Source organism: Sinocyclocheilus grahami, unplaced genomic scaffold, assembly GCF_001515645.1.
Source record: "Sinocyclocheilus grahami isolate Dianchi unplaced genomic scaffold, SAMN03320097.WGS_v1.1 scaffold30.1, whole genome shotgun sequence".
NCBI classification, from domain to species: Eukaryota; Metazoa; Chordata; class Actinopteri; order Cypriniformes; family Cyprinidae; genus Sinocyclocheilus; species Sinocyclocheilus grahami.
In genome coordinates this window covers 2,740,039-2,765,278 of record NW_015505209.1, presented here as the reverse complement: position 1 = coordinate 2,765,278, position 25,240 = coordinate 2,740,039, and the positions used below count along the sequence as shown (strand labels likewise).

General features: G+C 37.3%; 1 pseudogene; it reads left to right on the top strand.

The window, feature by feature from the left end:
* Positions 1-222: 222 nt before the first annotated feature.
* Positions 223-25,240, top strand: part of LOC107573160 (solute carrier family 23 member 2-like) — a 34,005-nt pseudogene continuing 8,987 nt past the window's right edge.

Here is a 25,240-nt window from a genome sequence, read left to right as displayed (position 1 = left end):
CTCGTGTGGTCCTGCGGCCCTATCAGTGTCCGCAGCGGCGGTCATCAGGCAGGCACATGACTCCAAAACCCTCAGTCAAGCTGACGATTACACAAATGCTGAGTTCAAGGCACATGTAACGCACAGCTCTGGTTTCCTTGATGACGCCTGACCAGCCGACTGCAAAGGCCAGTGTCTCTCTCTCAGCTTCTCAGAAGTGTGGCCGCTGCTTACAGGTCAGCTATGCATCTCACTCATCAGGACCCAAAGCTTGATGTAGTGTTGAGAAACCAGGGCGCCACAGACTCAACTCTCGAACTAAGTGCCAAAAATTGTTCTTATCAATTGCTGTTTGTTTCTCTTCATCATGTGTTTTAATGGAAAGCCCTGGAATTGTTCCATGGGCCTTGTTTTGTCGGTTATAGTCACTAGTTAGTTATCTGAATGGGAAACAATACTAGTGTGCATTGTTTTCTGGTGGATTATGGGTTAACAGAGGTTAATATACATCTGTGGTCGTGCTTATTGAACAAGGTCAACATTTTACATAACTGAATGCAACTATTGTAGTTTAAACTGGATTCCAAATTTCTAAGGATCATTTTCAAATCATCATAACCATCTTGTCATTATGGAATTATGCAGCACTGTTTGAGTAATCTGAGAAGTTAATAAGACACAACTTGTGGTCTTGAGAGGCCCCATATGGTACGTTTTTGTGAAATTCTTGTTGCCACCACATTATGTATTATTAATATGCTTTACAGTGCCAGTTTCCAAACATGCATAACCACAAAATCAGAAAAATGTCGAATGCAATGAAACTGCATCAGATGTTATACCGTCTGATTTCAATATGATGTAAGAAACATTTGCAAGTATTTTTCTAAACATCCTTAAAATAAGATGCACTACATTTCCCCCCCCCTAATTGAATATCCTATATTTTTATATGAAATATTTAAGTATAAATTTCAATCAAATCAAGAATCAAAAAATCATTTTGTTTCATTTGCTGTGAAGGAAAAGGCTGATAAAGACCACCAGAGTAATTTAATTACGAACTGAAAACAGATTTATAAAGGTCAAATGGCTTCGGGGGAAACAGTGGGACACCGTCTTATTGTTTCAGATAAACACACCATTTCACACTTTACCCTTTTCTCTGTTTACTTCTTCAAGTGCAAAAATAGCCACCATATAGTCCAGCAACAACCAACCCTCCTCCCTCAACCAGCTTTTAATATTTTGCTGATATACTGAGTTTTTTGAAAGATCAGTCACTAGCATGTGGAATTTCATGTCATAAGTAACTAAACCCTTGATTTAACATTTGCATAAAATCTGCAAACCTAAATGCAGCGTTAGTAAACAATAGTGCATAACAGCATGTAGCCTATTGCGAGTCTCTGGCTGCTGTAAAATTACACAAATTACTTAATTTAGTATTATATTTAGTAAAACTATCACGCAAATTTCTTCTAGACTAAGCCAGACAAGGTATCCATGTCAAGTTCACCAAGGCGGATCAATCCATGAGTCAGCTGGAACTGATTCCGAATAATGTGAATGCAAATGCCCAACAACTACCACTAGGAGGCGGTAGCAAAGTATGAGTTGTATAAGCTATTTTGTCCTGACTTTAAACGCTAAATAAACCCCAGATATTTGCAGAATTTGTTTACTGTAAGCAAAGCCTTCGACAGCATCAAAAAATATATATTTATATCCTTAATGACGGATTTGATGTCTTTGAAGTGACTACATGTCTGGCACACACATATCATCAGAGCTTGATCCTGGAGCATGGCAGAGACAAACAATATCTGAATGGATTTAAATGCCACGCGTACACCAAGATGGTGATTATTTTCTTTGGAAAACAGACTGGGGGGGCTTTCAAAACCCACTGTGTTGATAAGAAGCAGTAGGTGGCAGTCTGTACCGTTCAGAAAAGGCTCGCGTGTCGTTGCTCAGGTAAACACGGTTTATTTCATTTGATGAGTTCACACCAAATTCAAGCCCTGGACCGCAACCAGAAGGAAACGTATGTTTTCTAGGTGAATTCGCATATAAATTCTTAAAGCACATCTTCTCATTGAAACAACTTTGAAAACATTTGCATACATATTTGCAGTTCCTTATCAAAGTTATTCGCTTGTCAGGAACTACAGTGACTAGATGTAATATAGACCTATGTTTGCCAAAATGCATGCTGATACATTCCTGTAAATTCATTTGGGCACATGTACAGTGGGGAAAATATTTATTTGATTCCCTGCTGATTTTGTAAGTTTGCCCACTTACAAAGAAATTAAGGGTCTGTAATTTTTATGGTAGGTTTATTTTAACGTATAGAGACAGAATGCCAACCAAACAAATCTAAACACATTATATAAAGGTTAGAAATTGATTTGCATTTCTGTGAGTGAAAAGTATTTGATCCCCAAGCAAAACATGACTTAGTACTTGGTGCAGAAACCCTTGTTGGCAAGCACAGAGGTAAGACGTTTTTTTTGTAGTTGGCCACCAGGTTTGCACATCTCGGGAGGGATTTTGATCCACTCCTCTTTACAGATCCTCTCTAAATCCTTAAGGATTCTTGGCTGTCGTTTGGCAACTTGAAGTCTCAGCTCCCTCCACAGATTTTCTATAGGATTGAGGTCTGGAGACTGGCTAGGCCACTCCATGACCTTAATGTGCTACTTCTTGTGCCACTCCTTTGTTGCCTTGGTGGTGTGTTTCGGGTCATTGTCATGCTGGAAGAACCATCCATGACCCATCTTCAGTGTTCTGGCTGAGGGAAGGAGGTTCTCGTCCAAGATTTTACAGTACATGGCCCCGTCCATTTGCCCCTCAATGCAGTCTTCCTGTACCCTTAGCAGAAAAACAGCCCCAAAGTGTAATGTTTCCACCTCCGTGCTTGACTGTAGGGATGGTGTTCTTGGGGTCATAGTCAGCATTTCTCTCCCTCCAAACACGGCGAGTGGAGTTAATGCCAAAGAGCTCAATTTTGGTCTCATCTGACCACAGCACTTTCTCCCAAGCCTTCTCTGAATCATTGAGATGTTCTTTGGCAAACTTTAAACATGCCTGTACATGTGCCTTCTTGAGCAGGGGGACCTTGCGGGCGCTGCAGGATTTCAGTTCATTGCGGCGTAGTGTTACCAAAGTTTTGCTTGGTGACTGTGGGCCCAACTGCCTTAAGATCATTAACAAGCTCCTGCTGTGTAGTTCGGGGCTGATCCCTCACCTTTCTCATGATCATTCTTACCCCATGAGGCAAGATCTTGTACTGAGCTCCAGACCAAAGCAGCCGATTGATGATTGTTTTTTTCTTCCATTTCCAAATAATCGCACCAACAGTTGGTTCCTTCTCACCAAGCTTCTTGCTGATGGTCTTGTAGCCCATTCCAGCCTTGTGCAGATCTACAATCTTGTCTCTGACATCCTGTGACAGCTCTTTGGTCTTGTCCATGGTGGTCGGAGAGGAATGGAAGATACAGATTGTGTGGACAGGTGTCTTATACACCTAACAAGCTGACATTAGGAGTAACTTAAAGTGGCAGGACTAATCTGTGTTCTGTGGGAGCCAGAATTCTTGCTGGTTGGTTGGAGATCAAATACTTCACTCTCTGAAATGCAAATTTTTTTGGTTGATATTCTGTCTCTCTGTTAAAATAAACCTACCATAAAAATTACAGACCTTTCATTTCTTTGTAAGTGGGCAAACTTACAAAATCAGCAGGGGATCAAATAAATATTTTCCCCACTGTATGACATTAATTAGGTATTTTAAAAATCAAATAAAAAAGTAACCTTATATCAGAATGTCTTTGTCGGACTGGAGTAGCTGAGGTAGGCCATTTATTTACTGATCAGTCTGTCTGTGTATCTGGCAAGCTAACTCATATCGATCTAATCTGTTCATCTGTATGTTGCTAGCTAAGTTAGCTGTCTGTCTATTCAGCTTTCTAGTTTTCTATCTATCTATCTATCTATCTATCTACCTATCTGTCTGTCTGTCAATTCCGTAAAAGCTGGAAATTCATCTGTCATTTACTCACACTGATGTTGTTTTAAATCCATATGTCTTCCATGGAAAACACAAAAAGATGTTATTTAAACAGCCTTAGTCACCATTTACAGTCGTTGCATTTTTTTTTTCTCCATTCAATAACCGAAATGGTGACTGACACTGTCATTCTGTCAAAATCATCTTTTGTGTTCCAAAAAAGAAAGAAGGTCATACAGGTTTGGAATAACATGAGGGTGAGTAAATGATGACAGAAGTTTCATTTTCGGTTAACTATCCCTTTAATATATCATCAATCTCACATTATCATAATGGCTTTTTGTTCATGCATGAATGAATCCTGTTTCCCTCATTTTAAAGAAACACTATGTATTGAATTTGAGCTTAGGGCATGTTGCTTATGAAAAGAAAAGAGCAGTCTCTTTAAAACTGTTAATGCTTGCATATGCGCTGGACCATAACGTGTTAAAATGAATCACTTGTTTGTTGTATCGTGTATATACCCCATGAGGTGCTCTGTCCTGGTTTTTCATAACAGCAGATCAACCACACACCAAACACTTTTTAAAAGGCCCATTATTGGCTGATAAGTGCTTACTTGAATGAACTTCACAATGAGAATGAAGCACAAGAAAAAAAGGGTGATTGGGAAACTCATTGACTTTGAGTCATGTAAGTATTTGGAAAGAGATATAAAGATATAAGAGAAGAAATATAAGACAAATAAAGATAGAAAGAAACACGTGCCACCTAAGAAAAAAGATAATTCTCTGAAATATTACAAGTGAATACATTTTCAAAGGGAGGTTGTGTCTCTTTTGCCTCCGTTGAGGTGGAAACCGCAAAAAAAAAAAAAACTTTTTTTTGGCTGATTACAGTTTCAGCAGGATAACGTTGGCTTATCATGTTAACATCCACCGCAAATCAGCCTTAATGGGCCGAACTTTTGGAACTGGACAGATCTAATTACAGACCGAACGGTCATGTCTGAATTGCAGTTATCTTGAAATGACTGTAAGCTAGCCCTCAAATTGCTTAATTAAATGTTTCCTGTAATATTCCTGTCACAACAGTTAGAAGTAGCAGATAAAATATGATTTTCTGTATTATTGTAGCTATTTAATCCAGTATAGCCAGTGTTCACTGTGACTTGATTTTAATTTAAAAAATGTTTTATTGGTAGTGAATGGTTGCTTGTTGAAACATCAAATAGAACATAATCCTGAGAAGATTATGAGAAATGTTAATTAGAAGTATATTTCTTTCTTTCAATGCTGAAAATATGTAATTTTTTATTTAAAAATTAATTTGAGTAAATAAAAAAATGGACAGTTTTATCCCAAATTTATCGAAGTATTAGTATATTTATATTTATGCGTATTAGAGTATTGTGTACTGTAAAAAGTGGTAACTTGCAATTGTTACCTTAAAGAGTTATTTCTACCTGATTTAACCCATAAAAATTTGTTCTGTTTGTATAAATTAATTTATTTTGGGGTCATTTGTCCATATTAAGTAATATTTTTGAGTGGAATAAAACCAGTTAATTTAGATGTTCACAAGTGATTTCAATACAAATGAGGATGAGGAATAACACACTGGAAAAAAAAATACTGTAACAAAACTGCTGCCAATAAAGTGTTCCAAAATGCCCACTTATGAGTGTCCATAATGGTTCAGATAGTTAATTAGAAGGCAGTTGCCTATGTAGGGAACAAAGCAGCCTCCTAGGTTTTGGAACAGAGCTTTAGACATGGCAGGTCTCCATATCTTGTTTATTGGAAGGATTTAGTGGTCACTGTCCGTTGCTCTCTCAATTAACCTCAATTCTGAGTCTCTTAGAATATGTTGGAATAATCTCCACTTCCCTCAGATTTCAGATTGCAGCCATGATCCTGAGAAGATCGTCATTGCTGACCCCCATGCCAACAGTCTGGAAGAGGGTCTGGACTCGAGGCCTGAAGGCAACCTTATCTATTCCATCAATGATCACCCACCCTGGTACCTCTGCATTCTTCTGGGTTTCCAGGTGAGAGACGACATGCCATAAATGCGGCTTAACCCCTGCAACACGTGAAGAGTCTTAAAGCACACGTCTCCTAAGAGGACAGGTCTCTCCTGATTTGAACTACTGACACAGGGGACCTTTAATGGGCTTTTAGGGTTAAACTGACAGCTTGAGGCTAGAGTTCTACTCGGTGCATGCCAACAAAAAGTGGGTGTGTAATCATCCGGGTGGGAGAGTTGCCTTGAAGCAAAAAAACAAATGTATTATCCACACACTGTGTGCGGACAATACGTTTGTTTTTTTGTTATCGTTTGACTTTTTTGTCCTGCACCTGAGCCGTTTGTGGGATGTGCGCAACTTTTTTAATATTTTGATTTTAGAGTTGCCTTGAAGGGCACGATCAGGGTCACTAAAGATAAAGTTTAACTCCTTAATACCCAGGAATGCTGCCTTGATGCTTGGACACACCTGGTATCTAACAGATCTGCTCGTTTTTCAAAAAACACATTCTTTTCCACATTTTGCTTACATTGCTTAAAGGGATAATTTTCCAGATGTCAATGGACACCAAAACTGTTTGGTTACCAGCATTCTTCAAAATATCTTTTGTGTTCTGCAGAAGAGAGAAAACCATACAGGTTTGGTACAGCATAAGTGTGAGTAAATGATGGTAGTGTTTTCATTTTTAGGTGAACTACAGGTGCATCTCAAATTTGAATGTCGTGGAAAAGTTCAATTATTTCAGTAATTCAACTCAAATTGTGAAACTCGTGTATTAAATAAATTCAATGCACACATACTGAAGTAGTTTAAGTCTTTGGTTCTTTTAATTGTGATGATTTTGGCTCACATTTAACAAAAACCCACCAATTCACTCTCAACAAATTAGAATACTTCATAAGACCAATAAAAAAAGTTTTAGTGAATTGTTGACCTTCTGGAAAGTATTTTCATTTACTGTACATGTACTCAATACTTGGTAGGGGCTCCTTGTGCTTTAATTACTGCCTCAATTCGGTGTGGCATGGAGGTGATCAGTTTGTGGCACTGCTGAGGTAGTATGGAAGCCCAGGTTTCTTTGACAGTGGCCATCAGCTCATCTGCATTTTTTGGTCTCTTGTTTCTCATTTTCCTCTTGACAATACCCCATAGATTCTCTATGGGGTTCAGGTCTGGTGAGTTTACTGGCCAATCAAGCACACCAACACCATGGTCACCATGGACCAATGTTGAGTTGATTAGCTGATTGACATGTCACCATATTCTAATTTGTTGAAATAATGAATTGGTGGGTTTTTGTTAAATGTGAGCCAAAATCATCACAATTAAAAGAACCAAAGACTTAAACTACTTCAGTCTGTGTGCATCGAATTTATTTAATACACGAGTTTCACAATTTGAGTTGAATTACTGAAATGAACTTTTCCACGACATTCTAATTTATTGAGATGCACCTGTATGCCTTTAAGGTCCATTTACACCAAGAACGAAAACTATAATGATAACTGTAAATACATTAATGTTCGTTCGCACCAACGATTATTCTAAGAGCACACTGCAACTTTAAGGGTTATCAAATAAAAAAAATATAGCTCTGAAAGTGATTCCAACGTTATCTTTCCTCTGTGCTGTTATAGTTGTGCCATTGTCTCCACAATTCTATTAAAGGAATAGTTCACCCAAAAATTTAAATTACCCCACGATTTACTCACTCTCAAACCATCCTAGGTGTATATAACTTTATTCTTTCAGATTCATACAATTTCAGTTATTAAAAAAGTAAAATGGCAGTGAATGGTGGTCGAGATTTTGAAGCCCAAAAAAGTGCATCCATCCATTATAAAAAGCGCTCCACACAGCTCCGGGGGTTTAATAAAGGCCTTCTGAAACAAAGAGATGCGTTTGTGTAAGAAAAATATCCATATTTAAAACTTTATAAACCGTAATCTCTAGCTTCCCCTAACTATCGGACACATGTTTACGAGAGTGGCGTTCCAGCAGATGACGTAGGACATAGGTGTAGCGTATGCGCCAGTGAGAATATGCTAGTCTGCGATAACTATTTTTTTGTTTACAGCAAAGGAACACCAGTCTCATTTTGGCCTATATCGAAATCCTCTGACATTTTCCTTCACAAATCCTTGTTTTGCACTTCTAATTCGTGAACAGTGTTTTGTTTTGCTCTCTCCTCTGCACTTCTGCGTTCGTCACTTCTCACCAGAGCTTATGCTACGCCTATGTCCTGTCAACCGCTGGATGCCACTTTCTCTAGAACGCACGTACGACAGTTAGCGGAAGCTTGAGATTGCAGTTTATAAAGTTTTAAAGATGGATATTTTTCTTAAATGCATCGAATTGCTTCAGAAGGCCTTTATTTATCTGAAACAAAGTCATATACACCTAGGATGGCCTGAGGGTGAGTAAATCATGGGGTCATTTTCATTTTTATCTATCCCTTTAAGGTGTGTTCATATTGGTGAAATATCAGATACATTTTGCAGCCAAAAATTATCCTTTGTCTGTTGTCAATAGTGTAGTGATATATGAAGTACAGCTCACACAGAAGTCACTTTCAAACCAAGCAGTTTTCTCTTGGTCAACATAGCAAATTCATATGACCAACATATAAACTAGTGAACTCTTTTCCAGAAACTTCCTGTTGTGCAGATTCTTATTGAAATGACTGGATTTCACCCACAAAATTTTGCAGAACAACAGCAAATGTTGTTGCTGTCTGTCCCTTTAGAGTTGGAGCGATTTTGAAACCTTTTTGTTTATAGTAATCATTCTTGGCTTTTACAGTTTCCGTTTTGCAACTTTGTTGCATCGCCAAAAGTCTCTTTCACTCAAAATCACCAATTCTCATTAAAATGAATGACTTCTGGTTGCTTTGAAAATCATCATGATCGCTGTGATCGCCTCAAGACTTTGCTGCCTCTCTAGACAGTGTTATTCCTTATTATATGCATCTAATGTTTAAGATGAGGGGAACATGAGTGTTCCACATGGCACATGGAGATCAAAGGCAACTGGGTGAGTGGAGAGAAAGGGCAGGAAGGTACACAAGGGACTCGCATAGACATGTGAGGTAAGATGATGGGCCGAGCGCAAAGAGTACAAAGAAGAAGCCTCATTCCTCCAGCACACTCGCTTTCATCTCTCCGCCGTCACAGAGGGGAGGAAAAAGCAGAGAGAGACCTGGTATTTCATGTCAGCGCAGACTCCCCAAGAGCCTAATACACGAATACAATCCCTCTAGGCTTATGAAATTACATTCAGTTTTGCTGGCTCTACTTGCCTTCTGGGAAAAGGCAGCTGTGAAGGCATAAACCAGAACAAATAAAACAACAGGAATTTAAAAAAGTTTATTTCCCTGTTTCTCCTGCTGTGTAAATTCTCTCCTGTGCATAGTCTCCATATCCGCCCCGTAATCTCCTGTCAAAGATGCTGAGCGTTCAGCCAAGTTTTACTTTTTCGGAACCCGACAAATTTATGAAGCTTACTGCTGCGAGTAAAAAGGGGCTATCAATTCACAACAGATAGGCCAACATCTGTCTTCCATTTTTCGCACGTCTCCCTGGCTCAGTCAGGCCACATTTAAGATTTGCTACATTTTTTGTGATCATCTGTCTTCCCTCATGTCTCGCCCCTCTTAACGGGTTGTTTGTGATGAACCTAAGCCCGGTGTCATCACGTTAGCTATTCATTCCTGTTTCTTGTGTCACACAGCATTACATACTGGCGTTCGGTGGCATCCTGGCAATTCCTCTCATCTTAGCCGAGCCGCTGTGCATCAAAGAGAACCACGCTGCCAAAAGTCAGCTCATCTCCACCATCTTCTTCGTCTCGGGCATGAGCACTTTGCTATAGACAACCCTCGGGACCAGGTACTGGGATAAACGTTCCTCAGAGTGTGAATTACATACATTGCCAGAAGAAAAAGTGCAGAATTTTACAGTTAGTTGATAATTATTCTGCTGTTTTTCTGTATGAAGCTGCTTTGACATATAAAGGTGATTTGACCTGATTTGATTAATACACAACCTAAAAAAAAAAAAAGACATTTTGATGAATGTTTCACGAACATTGAGCCCCACTGACTTTCATTGTATGGACAAAAAAGGTCTTTGGTCACATCAAGTCACATTTTTTTTTATAGAGATACTGCATTATACAATATAGAATGTTTCATAGCAACTTCACAGAAATAAACCGGAAAACAGCAGTGGTGTAACATTTCAGCTTCAATTCTAGTACGTCTTTAACTCAAACAGTCCAGCATGGCACTAGCAATGCCAAGGTAATGGGTTTGATTCCCAGGAAAAGCAGTGTATAAAGTAAATGAGATTTAAGTGTCTGCCAAATGCATAAATGTCTGCTCTAGAGAAGACATTTGTCATTATTCAGGTCAAGTTAGTTCAATTGCAGTGTCAATGTTACGAAACAAATGTTATCTAGCTATAAAGCAGCTCTAAAGAAGACCGGTCATACAGGTTTGAAACGACATGAGAGTGAGTAAATAATGATAGGAATATTAACACAAGTACCTTAAAATCATTCTGGCTCTGGTGTTTTTCAGCCAGAACATTTGCTTTTAATGATTTTTTTATAAGCTCTATAAGTCAATGGAAGGAATATTACATAGTTTTCTATGACTACTGCCAATGCTTTTATGATAAAACATAAAATAAGCTTGACGCAAAATAAACATCCTTTACTTAACTCCTCAGGTTGCCGATCCTCCAAGGGGGGACGTTCACCTTCATTACCCCGACCTTGGCTATCCTCGCCCTTCCCAAGTGGAGATGCCCAGGCACCAGTGCCACTTCTCACCTCAATGCCACAGATTCTGCAGCGCTCCTCGTGGATGGCGATGCGGTGTGGAAAGTCCGCATCTGTGAGGTAATGTAGGAAATGTCATTTCAAAGCTGATCAAAATAATTGCAGCGTTCACTTCGTGCTGGAGTTTGAAACAAGTGTGGCTGTTCTGAGCTGTGAGTCATGTGTCAGAAGGAACTGTGAGTCACCAGCGACCGACAAACGATAATGATCCACTTTGTGCTCAAATTATACAGGATGATCTCATTCTAATGCATATGGAAAGTGCAAACGTACATTTTTGTGAGTTTTAGAGACTTGCATATCTTCACGAAGCCTGGTCCGAAATGAAATTGCTGGAAGCTTTATGAGCAAGTTTAATCCTCAACGATACTCTCATTGAACTTCTATATTTATGCATTGGTGGATGCTTTTGTCATCAATTTAGGCATACACTGTTGATTTATGTACACAGAGTGAAAAAATTGTGACGTCATTAAACATTGATTTAATTTACAGTAAATACAATAAAATTCATAAAGGATTCATAAATGTTTCCACGTTTGTTTTAGAAGCTGCCAATACAATGAAATTATAATACATACATATACAGTATACATATATATTATTGTTTTAGAACAGAAAATGTTACTGTTAAAAAAAAAAGTTTTTATTTACCTAAAAAAATAAAACTGAAACATTTTCATGCATTTTCTCAGAACATTCTGACCTCTTGTCTTTTCGTAGATCCAGGGGGCCATTCTAGTGGCCTCAATGCTTCAGCTTGTTCTGGGGCTGTCGGGTCTTGTGGGACTAGTGCTGAGGTTCATCGGGCCGCTGGCTATTGATCCCACCATCAACCTCATCGGATTGTCGCTCTTCATCCAGGCGGGGCAGAAGTCAGGAGCTCACTGGGGAATTGCAGCTTTGTGAGTTACTGTTACGAGTCCATACAGTAATTTGTATTTCTGGTTGTGTAGGTCTTCTGCAGACTATGCAATGCAAGGACCCTTTAAAAACAAAATGTCCCTTAGGGTTGAGTGTTTATCTGTAGAGATGAATCCTCTTTACTGTTTTCATTTACATGATAATACATCGCTCAGATCCTTTGCTGAAAAATGTTGTTCATTACTCCTCAAGCATTCCTAAGAGGATACATTAATGTTGATAAGGTTTAAGTGTCTCGCCCCTCAGAACCTCCCTGTCCACGTGCCTGCGTAAACAAAGGTTTAAGGCACATATGTGTGTGTCAGAGACTCATTAGGACTCATAGTAAATGTCTCATCCTAAGCCGTGTAAATTAGATTCAGGTTGTGGCTCCTAGCAGAATTAACTAATGTACAAGAGAAGAGATGCTTAAAAAAAAAGAGGGAAAAAAGTGATTTTTTTTTCTTCTCTCTCTTCTTTTTCTTTTTGGTGTATGTGTTTGCATGTTGTTGGTGGTGTTTTTTTTTTTTTTTATTCTTTTTTGTTGCCGATATGCTTTCATTGTTATTTAATTATAAAAGCAGATGCTATTTATGAGGATTTTAAATGAAATGTCACTTTAAAACCAATCCTTAATCATAATCCTATTCCTCATTCTAGTCCAGTCCTTAATCTGATCCTCACTAATCTTAAACCTCTACTACATCATATACAGAGTGGAACCCTCTGTTGCTGAAATGAATCAGAAAAATTCAATCAAATTATATGCGTTTTTAAAATATGCCTTGGTTACAATCAGTTTGTAAGTTATTTACATTTTGTTCTTTATGGTAAGATTACATTTAAGACGGTTCAACGAGGCAGATACTGGGAAAGAATTAGATTTTTCTTTGCTAAATCTACAAAACAGATCAAATAATAGATCAAAATAACTATGATCAGAATTAATTTTGAAAGGAAATATATAGTGTGTGTGTGTGTGTGTGTGTATATATATGTATATATAATATATATATACAGTATATATGCTTTGCGAAAGTATAATTTTTTCACGTTTTATGTTGCTGCCTTATGTTAAACTGTTTTAAAGGGCACCTATTATGCCCCTTTTTACAAGAAGAAATATTGGTCTTGGGTGTCCCCAAAATGTGTCTGTGAAGTTTCAGCTCAAAATACCCCACAGATCATTTATTATAACATGTATAAAATGTCATTTTTGGGGCCTGTCTAAAAAAAAAAGAGCTGTTTTTGGGGTGTGTCACTTTAAATGCAAATGAGCGGAATATTCCCATCTTCAGAAGAGGGCGTAGCATTTACATCTCTGCCTTGCATACCTACATCAGTAAACAGCTAGAAGTAAGATGTCTGAGAGTGAGAGAACCGGTGTTCAGCCACACATATGGGAAGCCAAACAAACCGAAAGTTGTACAAAACAACGCAATGTTACAGAGCTCGCATCGGGCTGACCTGCCATTGGCGAGGCTCAATGGATCGAACCGCGCGACCGACTCAACAGCGTGGCACGAGCTAATCTCACCAGCACAGCGCTGATCAATTAAAATACTAAAATAGCCAAGCACTATAACGACATATTCACAAAGCAGTCTGGAGTGAAATGGCGATTTGCTCCGAAATCATAAAATAAACAGTATGACACTCACTTCTTCTGCAGGTGAAGCTGGATCACGAACCGTTGTTACTGATCCATCTTTCAGGACAACTTTTTAGCAAAACCTGCCTTGAATTGTCCCTCATTCAGAAAGCAGTCTGGAGTAAAATGATTCGCGCAAACAAACGCATTTAGGTAGGCATTCCCTTCAAAACAAAAGTAATCCACTGTGTCTTCAGCGGCTGAGATGTCGGGAGTAAATGACGACTGCTATGTTACATCCAACAACAAAGTACCTCAATCGCTTAGAAGACATTCTTGTCTACATCTGCTCCAGAGGTGAAACAATGGCGAACTGATGACAGCTCACTCAGAACAGGTCTGTGATAAAACGCCAGTGTCAAAACCAGGTTAACATCTTTGCAAATTTATTAAAAATAAAAAAACTTAAATGATTCCATTGCATAAGTATACCTGCCCTTATTTGGGAGCATTCATATTGCTTGTAGATGTTACTACACTTCGAGTGAAGTTAACCTGTGGCAAATTCAATTGAATGAGTTAGATTTGAAAAGGCACACACGTCTTAATAAAAGGTTTAACAGCTGAAAATGCATATCAGATCAAAAACCAAGCCCTGAGGTCAAAAACTGCCTTTAGAGCTCAGAAACAGGATTGCAGAGTTCAGAAAAAAGTCTGCTGAATTGAAAGTTCACAGAAGCATGTAGTCTCCATTACCCTTAATGGAAGTTTGAAACAACCAGGACTCTTCATAGAGCTAGCCTCCTGGCCAAACTGAGCAACTAATGGAGAAGTGCTTTGGTTAGAGTGGTGGCCAAGAAGCTGATGGTCACTAGTTGAGCTCCATGACCATATGTGGAGATGGGAGAAACTTACAGAAGGACAAACATCACTGCAACACTCCACCGATCTGGGCTTTATGGGGGTGTGGCAAGACTCAGTCCTCTCCTCAGTGAAGACACATGAAAGCAAAAAGCACCTAAAGGACCCTCAGGCAGTTAGAAACAAGATTCTCTAGTCTGATGGACCTCAATTCCAAGCACAGGGTATAGAAAACTGTCAATGTCCTTGAGTGGCCCAGCCAGAGCCTGGGCTTGAACCCAATCAAATATTTCTGGAGAAACCTGAAAATGTGCATCTGCCCCCATCCAACCTGACAGAGCTTAAGAGGTGAAGAGGTGAGGTGAAGAATGGCAGATAATTGCCATATGCAGATGTTCAAAGCTTATTGCATCATACCCAAAAATACTTGAGGCTGTAAAGGTGCTTCAACTTAGTACTGAGTTAAGGGTATGGATACTTATCCAATGTTCTTATTTTAGTTTTTTGTTTTTAATACATTTATAAAGTTGTGACAGTTCAGTTTTTGCTTTGTCATTATGGTGGATGGAGTGTAGATTGTGGAGAAAAAGTCTTAAAGCAGTTTAACATAAGGCAGCAACATAACAAAATGTGATTTTTTTTATTTATTTTTTTTATTTAAAATTTAAATATTATTACTTTTATATCATGCATATAGTTTTTGACATCAAGTTGTGTGTATATTTTATACTGGGATATTTAGTTGTTTTTTTTGGTCACCTATGGTATTGATTGATATTGGTTTATTAACATGAAGGATAATGTTAATTAAGTACAAATTATTTAAGTCTATAATGAGTCTTCTTTCTCCAGAATGGTTTGCCTTATCCTTCTCTTCTCCCAGTATTTGAGCAAAGTTAACCTTCCTCTCATTGCTTATAAGGACAAGAAGTGGAAAGTCTTCCATTACCCTCTCTTCAAACTCTTTTCTGTAAGTGTATTATATTGTAATTATGTCTGTATAATGTAATTGCGTAGATATATCTACTGTGGCAACCAAAGGTCTGAGACCACTAGAGAAAATTAGTTCAGTGTTGCTTTTCAAATTGTCATTACAAGTGATATAATAACATAATTTGAGTGAAAAAAATAAATTAAAATATACATTTCTTAATATTGGGTATGTCCTCATTTTACTTTAGTGACTGCATGCACTCATGTTTTTGAGTCCGTAAGTAAAATCAGTGACATAGAAATAGTGCAGAAACTTTCTTACTCAAAAATATATTTTATTCTTTATCTTTTTATAGATTAAAATGTTTTGAAAACTTAATTTCCAGGATTAAATAGGATTTTTTTTTTAAAGTGCCAATGTGATTTTGACTGAGGTGTCAAACCTAATTGTCAGGATCGCTAAAATGGATTTGTTCTATTGATTTGTTCATCAATAGAAATAAACATATGGAACAGTTAAAGGGGTCATATGATGCTGCTAAAAAGAACATTATTTGGTGTAATGAAATGTTTATGCGGTTTAAGGTAAAAACAACACATTATTTTCCACATACTGTACATTATTGTTTCTCCTCTATGCCCCGCCTTTCTGAAACGCGTCGATTTTTACAAAGCTCATCGGTCTGAAAAAGCGAGGTGTGCTGTGATTGGCCAGCTATCCAGTGCGTTGTGATTGGCCGAATACCTCAAGCGTGTGATGGAAATGTTAAGCCCCTGTTACTCACATAATTATGGATTATAATGACTTGTACTGTCTTTTTACGCGTTGCGTTGCATTATTAATGCTAACGATTATCTGGATAGGGCAACATGCTGTTGCCTAAACTTTGGGTATTGACCATATGCTGTACTGCATTAAAGGGGCATGCTGCTCTTCTCAGCTGCTTATTACAGAAGAGCACCCCTTCACTGCTTCTCTTCTTAAAGGGCATGCTGCCTCAGTCTATGCTATTTCAGAAAGTTTTTTGCTTTAAAGCTATTAGGGTATTGGGATTTTGCTTGCTTGTTATCTAGTGTTCAGTGTCATGTTTGTCGCTAGACTTGCTTGTTGCTGTAAGCTATTGGTTGTTACTGCAAGTGCTGGTTCTTAGTTAAACTTGCAACAGCAAGAAGCTAATGTTTAAGTTGTGGTTTAGGCCATCCGATTGTTCTTGAAATATGTTTGCTGCTTATGGCTCATTTAGTATTGGGAATGTTATTTCCTGAAGTTCCTGACTACTGCAACATGCTGTGATTTAAGCAAGCAACATGCTTGTTGCAAAGCTATCTAGTGTATTGGTAAGGATTTTTATCTATGCTCACGCGGGTTGTCAGATTGAGGACACGTAACACACGAGTACAAATGTCAATGGGAGACGGACAACCTGTAAACTGATGAGTTGATTTGAGTTATTATATGCTGTTGTTAGTCTTTTTAAATGGATGCTGAAGCTTTTAGGCAAGGTAGAATGTGATCTCTGATCCGTTCATTGCTCGCTTCTATGGCTGCAGTACGCTATGTTTGCTGCAAACTAGGCTGCCAATTCTAGTGGGTTTTCTGCATCTTTTTCAGGTATTGCATTAAAGGGGCTTGCTGCTCTTCTTAGCTGCTTATAAAGAAGAGCACCCCTTCGCTGCCTTCTCCTGTAAGTTGCTGCTGCCCCAGTCTCTGTTATTCCAGAAGGATGACAAAGGCAATAGGTAATATTTTATATTGTTCCCCCATTAAGTGTGAAAATATTTTTTCAAATTTTGTTTTCCTGGAATTTTACAAAAACATTTTCCAAAAATGTTATCACAGAATTCTATCCAACAAAAACAAGTTGTGATGTGTTGGAAATGAGATTTCAAATATGTTTTAAAAGAGTTTGTCTAAAATCCACAGGGCCAAAAATTCCCATAGTTGAAAAAACATGCACATCTATTATCTCTTAACTATAAACATTACAGAGGAAATAATCAAATTAATCTTATCATAAATTTAAATACCAACAAATAGACAAAACAGTTTGATGCAAAGATATATGGTTTCCCTGGAACTCATAAAAAAACATTTTGTCAACTGTCTGGCATTTATGAATAATACATGTCACATGAATGATTTTCATAGTCAACAAACATGAATGTTAACTGTTTTAACAGTACTGTCACAGCTGTTTCCCAAGTGCTATTTGCCACCAAAAGACATGTCTGTTTAAAAAAGAATGAGCCATCTTGAATGGCATTTTCTTTCAGAATCCACAGATGAGAGATACGTCTGCTCCGAGGGCATTGGTGATAGTGACATGAATGGGGAAGATTTAACAACTGTTATTCACAGCGAACCATATTTTGCTTTTGCTACCCATAAAGGTGTGGTGTATTAATGTCTCAGACACATGCAACAGTCAGGCTTATGATTCGTCACCCCTGTTTCAGCTTTCTGCCACTCTAAGAAATTAAGAAATGCTTTCAACACCCAATGCCCCTCTGCTATGAATCAGTTTGCAAATAAATGTATTTGAAACAGCTTAAAGGGGTCATCGGATGCCCATTTTCCACAAGTTGATATGATTCTTTAGGGTCTTAATGAAAAATCAATAACATACTTTGGTTAAAATGTCTCAATGGTAGTGTAAAACAACACCGTTTTTACTGTCAAAAACAGCTCTGTTCATACCAAGCCGTTTCCTTGCATGTTGCTTTAAATGCTAATGATCTGCTGGCCCTGCCCCTCTCTTCCGTGGGATGACAAGCCGTTCTCTGACAGATGGTAAACTTTAGCCGCATTCATCGCGAAACTTGCTGACTAGCACATTAGTAGGAAAGCCGATTTGCAAAGATTCATTAAAAACTTTTACTCGCTTCTTCTGTAGGTGAAGCTGTATCACTGTTTCGCTCGAAGATAAACGCATTTAGGTAGATCAGGGACACATTCCCTTAAAAAACAAACGTACCCCACTGTGTCTTCAGCGGCTCAGATGTCGGGAGTAAATGACGACTGCTATGTTCATTATTACATCCAACAACAAAACACTTCAATCACTTAGGAGTCATTCTTGTCTACATCAGCTCCGGCGTCGAAACAATGGCGGACTGATGACAGCTCACTCAGGGCGGGTCTGTGCTAAAACCAAAGACTGACGACACGGTCAATCAACAATCGTGGGAGAGGTCTGTGCAGAACTACATCATTCTGCCAAGAATCTGAGAACGGCTTGATATGAGAAAGGGGTTTGGATTTATAGAGATAAAAAAAAAAAGCACTGGGTGGATTTTTATCATTATAGGGTGGTTGCGTACACACACTGCCAACACGCATTTCAGTTCAAACATCATGTAAACGTGAATTTTGTCTCCGATGACCCCTTTAAGGTTTCCAGCATTACTTTGCACAGCGTCTCATTTGACTTCTTTAGATAAAGCCCATAAGATGTACCGCCCGGAGGCTTCCATGTTGGGGAATGTGGTATTTTAATCTTCAGATAGCTAATTCAGGTTTGACTGCATCAGTGTCTGAATGTTACTGAGGAGAATTCATCGTTTCGCCTGACCCACTTAAATCCCTTGAGACATCTATGTGCTTCGGGCTGATATATGATAGCATGGGCCTCACTTTACTGTGTGCAATTTACACTATATGCTCCTCTCAACCATCCACTTTGAACGATAGCAGATGTCTTTTGAAGCCATCCTTTGGCAATACATTGTTCTACTGAATAGTGTAGATTTTTTTTTTTTATTATTTGTAGTATGTTTGTTTTTTAAATGTTTTTAAAAATTTCCTATTTAATATATTTCAAAATTGAATTTATTCTTGTGATGGCAAAGCATAATTACTCCAGTCTTCAGTGTCACATGATCCGTCAGAAATCATTCTAATATGCTGACTTGGTGCTCAAGAAACGTTTATTATAATCAATGTTGAAAACAATTGTGCTGCTTCATATTTTTGTAGAAACCATGATACAATTTTTCAGGATTATTTAATGAATAGAAAGTTCAAAAGAACAGCATTTATTTGAAATATACAAGCGCACTTTTTTTTGCGTTTGTCAAATGGACCTTCTGACCTTTTCATTCAATTTGGCTTTGACTAATTACTAATTTAACTGTCATTCACAGCCTTGAAAAACACACTTCCATATTACTCAGAAAGGCTGATTAAAATCTGGTATTTTAGGTATTTATTTGATTAAAATCTTGTACAATTTTGGATAGGAGTCAAAGTAAACATACCTCCGTGACACTATAACAAAAGAAAAACAAATCAATCCAAAGGTTTCTTGAGTTTAAGTGGATTGAATAATGATTTTCCTAGTAACCTCATAAACGTGTAGTTATGTATTTAGTCTCAGCATGCCAGAATAAAAACTACATACTTGTTGTTTTTTATTTCTGTCATAAAGTATAAGGAACATCTTACTGTTGCGAAGGAACTTCGCTCATCTCTTAACTCTTGCTTTTTTTTTAGGAGAGTGGGGTTTGCCGACAGTGAGTGTGTCGTCTGTACTGGGCATGATGGCTGGAGTACTGGCTTCAACAATGGAGTCCATTGGAGACTATTATGCGTGCGCTCGTCTCTCTGGAGCGCCTCCACCTCCCACGCATGCTATTAACCGTGGCATTGCGGTGGAAGGCGTGGGCTGCATCTTGGCTGCCCTGTGGGGTACTGGTAATGTCACCACCTCCTACAGTCAGAATATCGCCGCTCTGGGAATTACAAGGGTAGGATTTGTCTGTTTATTGATAAAACATATAACTATCTTCATTGTTGTTGCCATCAATACCTTGTTCAAATTCAGTTATGTTGTACATTTACAAAGCAAGTTATTTGTTATTTCAACACTTTTATGCTACTATTCAACTAAAATGTTGACTCTCCTGAAGTCACACTTGAGTACACCACAAGTCAAAAGTTTGGCATAATTTTCTTTTTGAAAGAATTCTCTTATGCTCACCAAGACTGCATTTATTTGATCACAAATATAAAACATATAAAATTTAAAGTAATATATATTAAATAAATGTATAATTGATTGTTGTGACAGCAAAGTTAAATTGCTAGTATGCTGATTTGATGCTCAAGAAACATTTATTAATATTATCATTACATGATAGAAGATAAAGAGAATGCTTTTTTTTCAGCATAGATTAAACTGATCAAAAGTGACAGTAAAGACATTTATAATGTTACGAAAGATTTCTACTTTAAATAAACGCTGTACTTTTCAACTTTGTTCATCAAATAATCCTGGAAAAAATGTATCATGGCTTCCACAATGTTCATCAGTAAAAATATTATGTTTTGCTAATAAGAACCATTATTAACACTTGAGCAGCAAATCAGCATATTATAATGATTTCTGAAGGATCATGTGACACTGAAGACTGCAGTAATAGCTGCTGAAAATTCAGCTTTGCATCACAGGAATAAATTACATTTGAAAATGTATTATATAATAAAAATAAAGAATACTTCTATTAAATTGTAATATATTATTTTCACAATATTCCTGTCCTTGCATTTTCATAAAGTAATTTCAACCTTGATGAGATTAAGAGACTTCTTTCAAAAACATAAAAATTATTTTTTTTCTTGGCTGGTAGTGTAGTAGTCATCCTGCATGTCATACTGCATGTCTAGGAGAGCTGGGTAGTAACTGATTGCATGTAAACTGGATTACATAATCAGATTCCAAAAATTAAGTACTTGTAATTAGATTACATTTAAAAATGCACTTAATCAGACTACAGTTACTTTTTACTGATTACATGATTACATATTATTCACACAATAGCAATCAATTATTCATAATTGATTAATTCTCCCTAATTCCTTTTTAATTTTTTAAATGTTCCTTTCTAAAATAGCTTACTGGTTGTTTACACTCAGAAAATCTTCCAGTTTTGTGGATATTAACGCAGAAATCAGTCATTAGTCAGGTGGCTACACAGCATTTGACCAACGGATTTACAAAAATCATTTCAGGTTTAAGAAGCGTTTCAACATTGCATCATACTGATGAACACATTCATTTTTATTTGAATTATCACTCACTAGGTTATTTAACTATGTGTTACTATGTCTTTGAAAGGCTTTTGTCTTTCAAACACATTAAAATGCACAAATTCACGATATTTCTGATGTACATGTAATGCAGAGATTCCCTTTTTTTTGTCCTCTGAACCTCTTTCACCTAATATATTTACTTAAAGTACGCTGAGATTTTTAAATAAATACTTTAATAATTATCACATTTGCATGTTCTTGGCTCTCTGTTGGTTAATGGTCCCATGACATGCAGGTAAACAAATGAAATATTTTTTTAATAAGTGTTTGATTGATTTTAATAAGTGTTTGAAACTTCTACGTAACTGAATGTTTAATGCACTTCATGTTGTTAATGACAACGAATGGAATATAGTTTCTTAGTCTTTGTATTTTTATATCAGTATGGTATGAGATTACGGATAAAATCTTTCTTTTACAGATAAAATGAGCCAAAAAAGAGGTTTAACAGACTGAAAAGTCAATTAATTTTTTTTTTATTATTATTATAGTTAAACCTCTTTTTTGGCTCATTTTATCTGTAAAAGAAAACATGCCTAATAATTTTGCACACCTGAATATAAGGAGTTTTTCACTTCCAGTCTTCATGGACAATTATATATCCCTTATAAATTATTAAATACAAAATGAATAGTAGTTATTAAGATTGATGTGGTTTGGAATTGGTAAAATGTGCTTGGGAAAAAAATATGATCAGAATATCAACGTGCCTAATAATTATGCACGTGGTGTACAGTATTTATGCTTTATAGTCGCATTTAGTAGATTAGAGCTCAATGAAAATAGTTTACGTTTTGTGACTAAACAATCAAGCAGTTGAGATTTGCTGTATATTATGAGCTTTATGTGAGTATACTACATGCATGCAGATAAAGTTGGATATAGGCTACTTATATCCAACTTAGCTGTGTGATTAATATATTTTACATTTTGCAACAAAAATAATCATGCAGCCAAGATTTAACGGTGTATATATAATGCTACATAACATGTTTCCCAAAAGCACTGTTATCAAAGCAGTATGGAAAGCATTTGTAAATGAATGAATACTGATAATTTGGAATTACATATATTCCAGATAACTAAAGTCATAATGTTTCACTTAAGAAACAAGAGAGAGAGAAGTAAAAGATAAATTAATTATAATTAATTAAGTTAAAAATGTTACTAAAGAATCTGCAAGTCATCCTGAAGATAACGTGTTCTGAAGTTCAGGCTATTTGGGATCTTAACATTGAGTGTTGCCTTCTCAAACATCAATGACTATTTGTACCTTTTGTGATCATTCCTGTGCATGACTCCTGAGCAATGAAGGTGTCCACTGTTCTCAAAAATCCTCCAGGTCCTGTAAATTCTTCTGGTTTCTCAGCGTCCTCTGCACTTTTGAACTCTTACCCATTTAGGACAATTGAGGGACTCATCCACATCTATTACGAGCAGCTTCAAGCCATCATTGATGCTTGAGGAAGCAACACATGACATTAATGTCATTTTTTGAGGAATGTTTAAACATCCATTATGTAACGTCTTCAGGGAAGTGCTATTTCCAAAAGGTCTTATTTTAAATATTTGCTCTTGTTGTTAAATATTATTATTATTATTATTATTATTATTATATTAAGGATGCTAAGTTGTGTTTTATATCTGTCTCCATTTCATATGAATGGAAATTACATTCCCTGCATGTTCAGAAATGTTTTTTTGGTTTTCGTTTCATCACAGTGTTTTGGATGACTTATCTTTTGATGTTGGCAGCAGATTGGTTCTTCAGACCGCCGGGCTTCTTATGATCATCTTGGGACTCTTTGGTAAATTCAGCGCAGTCTTTATAACTATTCCAGACCCGGTCATTGGTGGAATGTTCCTCCTCATGTTTGGGATGGTAGCAGCAGTGGGAATTTCCAATCTTCAGGTACACCTGATAGTCGTCATGCATTTTTATTTAATTTTTCATTTTATTATTTTGAAATTGCATGTCAGGGTGACTTCATCTAAATAAATACATACTATGGGTCATCATCTCATTCATATTTCATTGTATGTTTCGGTTTTTCTTGCAGTATGTGGATTTGAACTCCTCCAGGAATCTCTTGATTCTCGGTTTCTCAATCTTCAGTGATCTTGTGCTCCCAACCTGGTTTAACTCGAACCCAGGCATGATCAACACAGGTGAATATAACATATACAACACACACAAATTTACAGCAGCATTTAACCCATCAGCAATAGGTATATAAAGAAGTGGTATTAGTCAGCAACAGCAAAAGTTAAAACTACATGCAACTTGTAGATCTCATTATAAAAACCCAGGATATGAATATTCAGCGTCTGTGCTGTTTTAGATAGACTGCTGGTGTATAATCCTTGAACACATGGGTACACTGTAGTATGGCCAAAAAGATCAAAAGAAACCAAACCTGGACAGCAGACAAGAATTTGCTTGTGATGTTAACCTGATCTTGCGCAAAAACTCTAGGCATTCACACAAAATTTTGTTTTTTTATCAAATCTTGATTGCTTTGATATAAATTAAATTTTTTCTGAATCTCATACTTGTCTGTCACAGGGCCAAAACAAGACTGTTAAATAACTTCTAATGTGACTGCATTTTATTTTTTTAATGTAGTTTCTGCATTTAGCTGTTATGAACTTTTAATTAACTGTACATTTTATTCATTAAATTGTTAAAAAATAACTCCATAAACAATTAAAATAATAGTGTGTGTCGGCGCCCACATAAAGCGCTGTTGTGCTACCGGCGTCCTGAGTTCAAATCCTGACTCGAGGACCTTTCCCGATCCCACCCCCTCTCTCTCTCTCCCACTTCATTTCCTGTCTCATCTACACTGTCTTATAACAATGAAGGAAAAAAACGCCAAAAATAAATCTAAAAAGTAATAATAATAGTGTGTGTGTGTGTATAGAGAGAGTTCTTAAATAATTTTCAGTTTTTATAAATACATTAAGTAATTATATTATTATGCGTTTATATATAACTGTTATGAATCTGGTCCCTGCTGTTCCTCCCGCTCACCACCAATGGTCTCCCTCACCTTCTCACTCTGGACTCCATTTCCCATAACCCTCAGCCTTATTGACCAATTATCAGACAACACCTGTTTCCAATCAGGTGGACTATTTAAGCTGCACTCTCATAATTGCTGCATCCAAAAACTGAAAAATGCTGCCTTCGGAGAACGCATTCCAAGGTAGGAAGGCATCAAGGCACGTCCGAATTCAATGTTAGCTTCAGTTCCTGTCTCCTGAGATGCTTTCATCTGGCCAATTTTTGAAGGCAGCATAGATGTATCCTTCGCTGCCTTTGATATCCCACAATCCTGTGCGTTCCATTCTTTGACAGTTAAGCTAAAAAATAAAGATGGCATCCGAAAGTTGCGGTCGGGGGTCAGTTTGTGTGTAAATGTACGTTTTTCATCAACGTTTTCCACTTTCCGTTTTCATTTCTAGCGAGAAATTAATATTGCAGTAATGAAATATTCACTTAGTTATCACCAATTATTGCTATAGGTCATTAAACCATTACTCTTCCTCAGAAGTCTGTCCGAAATCAGTTTTGTGAGGTGCCTTTGTGCGCAAACGCTGCCTGCAAGTCATTGCCTGATAGGGCAGCGAGGCAACAAGTCAGCTGCCTAAGTTTTCAGATGCAGCCAGTGCTGTGTATTGTTTGTTGGCAACGTTATCCCTAGCCATCCTAGTTTCCGTGTTTCGCCTGTGTTTTCCTAGTTTTTTGGTTTCCTTGCCTGTGTTTTGATAATTGGACTGTTTACCTGTTTTTTGTGATTGTTTGCTGCCTGTCCCGACCATTGCCTGTTTTTGGATTACTCTTTTGTCTTTGCCTTGGATGATATGGTTCGTGGTGTTCAACCCTGCCTGTATGACCACACCTTGCACTTAATAAAGCCTGCACTTGGCTCTTCCAACTCCATTGTCACGCTCCAGCGTTACAATTCATTTCATGATTTTTTTCATAACTCT